Genomic DNA, 5,051 nt, shown 5'->3' with positions numbered 1-5,051 from the left:
CTTAATAGTAAATTAAAAAAATACAAAGAATCCAACGCTGCATATGTAAATATCATGTACATATCAGTGAACATATAATATACTTCATTTGTATATACGAATAGACATTTTCAAGTATAACAATATAAGCAGTTACAAATATTCATATGTAACACAGAACTAATAGTTATACCAATATACAACTCACCAACATAACAATACATCACTTACCTCATCTGACCATGTCTGGCTAGGAGTACCCATAACGTAGAACCAATTCTTATCTTCAACAGATAAAATTTTAAAATTGATAACTGATATTTTTGCCTTGCCCTTCAAATAATGTTCTTTTTTGCTGTTTCTGTTTATTCATTATACATATTAGTAGATAATTTACAAAATACTTCAATTATAAAATATAGTACAATTAAGTTGTAACCTATATACTTCTTTAAATGATATTTAAGAAGATCCAATGAAAGCCACGTCATGAACTTGTTGGAGACCTTGATGTCTTCTATATCATTAACTGAATGAGTTATGAAGGGATGCTTCTGATCGAATATTCTCCGTTGCACTTTCTGTGCTTCCTTTATTATTAAGACATTGATATTATGTAAACATAATTAATTACATAAGATGATGTAGTATTATTATAAATTAGTTTACTGGTGAATGAAAAGTTCAATTATGTGTTAAAACTTTCACATATGTATTTATGAAATACATATTAACAAATGTATTTTTAACTACTTCAGTTTTACATATCTATGCTGTCAAACTTCAAAAAAAAAAAATTATCTTCAAAATATAATCATATCTAATTAAAAACATAAACAGTTGATCCTAAAATACAACTAAACATCAAAATACAAATTCATACTTCATTATCCATTACAAAAAAAAAAATGTAATATATAAAGTAAATAATTTTGTAAACTTAAAAAATTATGGTAAGAGTACTAACCATCTGCTGAACCAAAATTCATTGTGAATGGTGACTCTTTATATCTAGATGGTCGCCTAACCCTTGAAATATGCATTGGCATTTGTTGTGCTTCATTTGTCGATGGATGTACAATTATACTTCGTTCAAGATTGACATACGCATTAAGACAGGAAAGACACTCATCAGAAAGAGTGATCTGAGAGTCGGGCAAATCTTGATCAACATTGCTTTCATCATTTACTCCCTCAGGAATGTGGAACAGAGTCATATGTTACTGATCTAACTTTGATTTATCCACATCATTAACCTCTGACTCATCTTCTGCTGGTTTATTTAAATTTATCTCGACAACACCTTTTTTGTTCTGTATAAATTGTATAAAGATCTAGTAAGGTTGCATTTTCAAACAAATAAATAAAAGCAAGCAATGCGCATTCTCAAGATACCTTGAACTCATCTTCAACTTCAACATTGTCTTTTATTATGTGGTCAAGATCAATGCTTTTAAGGACCTCATTTGAAAATGTGAATTGAGATTCTGATATTTGTGCTTCCCCAAAAGTGTCATCAATCGATATTTTGTTCTACACAACATGTTCATACAAATTAAATAAAATAATTTTTTTGAATAACTAAACAACTAATAAAGATATTTTCAGCATACCGGAGAGATACATACATCTCTTGCTTCATACACATCTATATCGATTTTTTCCTTTCAAAAAAGAAACAATAAAAAATTAAAACAATTAATATTTATCAATATAAGTATCCGTACCAAAAAAAAATGCTCTACCAGAACATCTTTATTATCCTCATTATACCCATCAATATCATTGTACACATCATTCATGTTGTTGCTTTGATATCCTGCCATCTCTTCGATAACCTGTTTTAATGTTGTTTTTTATAATGATAAGTTAGAATTATATATACAAAATAAGTTGCATATAAATGTACGCAATTAACTTACCAATGTGCCTTCAGGATTGTTATTAAACTCATGAACAAACTTTGAAGTCGCCTGATAGGGTGATGTATTCTTAACATTCTCATCCGTTGTTGACTGATCTGATTCTCTACTTTTTGGTTGTTACTTCGCGTTTCAAACATGAAAATACAAATAAAAAAAATAGTAAACTAACAGCTATACAACAGCTCTGCATATGTATATTTGATTATACATATCACAAACTAAAAAATACATATTAAATATATGACTAAGACAATGAATCCTACATTTGAATTTATTCAAAATACATAATATGCATGTTGTATTTTTATTTAACATAACTAATGTAACATATGACTATGTGTTTATTATTATACATATTTTCATTTAAAAAAATACATTTTATCAAATCAAACAGACTGAGCAAACTGTATATGTATTTTTAGACATTAAAAATACATATGTTGTATATGTATATATGTTGTATTTGTATTCAACTACTGCCTCTCTCTCTCTCTCTCTCTCTATATATATATAAATGTTGAATATGTATTTAACATGGTAAGTGTATATTTTATAAAAATCGTGAAAATCAGAATGGTTGTATCTTATTTTCATTAATTGCATTCATCACCTGATCAAATTTGGACGATAGTAGGCCACGGATATCATCAAACTCTTGCCAAACTTGAATTCAAATACAATAATTAAAAATACAAAAATAAATTAATCAAAAACTTAAAAAAGAATTTACCTTTTCGCGAAACTTATCAAAGACTTTCTTCGAAACTACGATATCTTCATCTTCGGAACTGAACGAAGACGAAGTAGGGGACTAAACCGGAATAGATTTTTTACTATCAGGTCGGTTTATGTTTTTCCTATTTTCAAGTAGCGTAGTATTTGTTTGAATTGGTTTGTGAATTGGAGTCCTCACAAAAGGCATCTTTGCAGCGCGGGATAGAGGGGTCCTTTTTGGTGTCGGCTCATCTACACCTTTAGGATGTGGCTTTAATTTTTTCTTTGCAGGTGAAACTGATGGATCAACATGGTATTTTTTTGTGGCTAACTGTTTTTTCTTTGTGGAGGATCCTGAAAATCATCACCCGAATCAATGCCATCTACATTATGACTAGCAACTCCAGAAACAATCTTCTTCGGTATTTGAAAAGATGAAATCTCCTTTCTTGTTGGCTCGATATTCTTAAAAACAACCTACAATTTAAATTACATGATGCAAAAAAAAATTCAGATGCTGAAAATAATTACATTATAAAACAATTAACCGTGATTCAAACCCAATAATGAATAAACAATGACAATTCTATATTTTGTGTATATACATATACCAGATCATAAAATGTATTTACAAAATAATCAACATCACATAAAAAAGATAAAAAGTAAAACTAACCTTGTCATCTATATCATCAAACATACTTCCCATAGGAGTTTCATATCGTGGGCGAGGAAAATTTGTCTTCCAATTCAAAAGACATGGAATTTGAGAGTCCACCTTGGAAGCAACATTACGAGGCACATTTGAACAACACTCGTACAACCAAATTTGGATGGCCAGTGGCATTCCAAGAAGCATATAGAACTTTCCTTTTGGCTTCAACTTTTTATGCAAGCCCCTAGCTAATTCTTCAAATGTAACCGATCCCCAGGGATAATCACTATAGCGACCACTCTCAACCAAATCAAAGTGTAAGCGTGAAATAGCTACGGTATCAACTGACGATAGTAAGAATATGTGAATAAAATATAAATTGACAAACTTTAGCGCATCTTCATCGTTACATCCCCCTAAATTTTGTTAGAAATAACAGCAAATAACTCTTTTTTCTGTACAAAACTCTCACCATCAAAATATTGATCAATAATTTTGTTTGGACGCTCATCGTCAAACACAAAATCATCCTTATTTGAAACACAATTCAAACAAGTCATCAAAGAAAATTCTCTAGTAGTGAAATGAAGAATTGTACCCTTTGCACGAATGACTATGACACTTCTAGAACTTTCCCTAGTTTCAAGTGATATAATGCATCTCCCTAATTGCGCTTGGACAACACAATCTTTCTTCTTTATGAAAAAACCAAATATACTTTTAGTACAAAACATCTTGTACTGATTCTTTGTTAACATTAACTTGATACGGCCTTCAATATCGTTGACCGTATGACATCCTATATGAGGAATAAATTTGGGCAATACCCGTGCCATGTATATTTGATCACGCATGACCTGTACAACCAAAAAAATACAATTATATGACAAAACAGTGTCTTATATGTATTTATGAAATACATCTTAAAATTAGTTTATACAAACAGTGTCTTATATGTATTTATGAAATACAAAATATAGTTAATTTATACATTCTATATATAAATGTGTCATATGTATTTTTAAAATACATCACTAGTCAAAATATAAGTTATCAAAACACCAAAACACAGATATTTTCCTCACTTGATGTATGTAAAAAATACATTTCAACAAACAAGAACTGCATATCACATTCAAAATGTAATGACTACCAAATACAACTTAACATCGAATAAAATTCTTAGAGGTAAACATAAAAACACATATCTAAACTGATTGTATTTTCAGAATACATATTAGAATTATATTTCAACAAACACATATGTATTTTGTGAATACATAAATTGTACAGATTTAATTTACAAGAACAGAATATAACAACACATATACAAATTATATAACAAATGCATTTTCAGAATACGTAATACACTTCTTTATAAAAATATATATACAAAAACTTTGCCATTGATAAATACAAATACCTTACACAAATTTTAGATATCAAATACATATTTGAAATATATTGTATATAACATATACAATTCATATAAATAACAAAATTTTCGAATAGCACCATACCTCCTCTACTTTTTCTTGTTCAGATTCATAATCTGATTCAACGAGACTTGCAATTTTACTACATTCTCCTTTTTCATCCAACTTTCGCCTTTTCACTGATTTTGAAATTTTGTGGGTTTTGGGGATGATGATTTTGTCAATACTTTCCTTTTCATTATTTTCACAATCTTTTGGGGATCGTTATGGTGCTTCGATCTCAACTCTTCAACGGTAACACCTTCGTTAGATCTAATATTAGTAGAACCCAAGTTAAAATCA

This window comes from Capsicum annuum, chromosome 10 (assembly GCF_002878395.1).
Source record: "Capsicum annuum cultivar UCD-10X-F1 chromosome 10, UCD10Xv1.1, whole genome shotgun sequence".
Taxonomy (NCBI): domain Eukaryota; kingdom Viridiplantae; phylum Streptophyta; class Magnoliopsida; order Solanales; family Solanaceae; genus Capsicum; species Capsicum annuum.
This window is presented reverse-complemented; position numbering follows the sequence as displayed.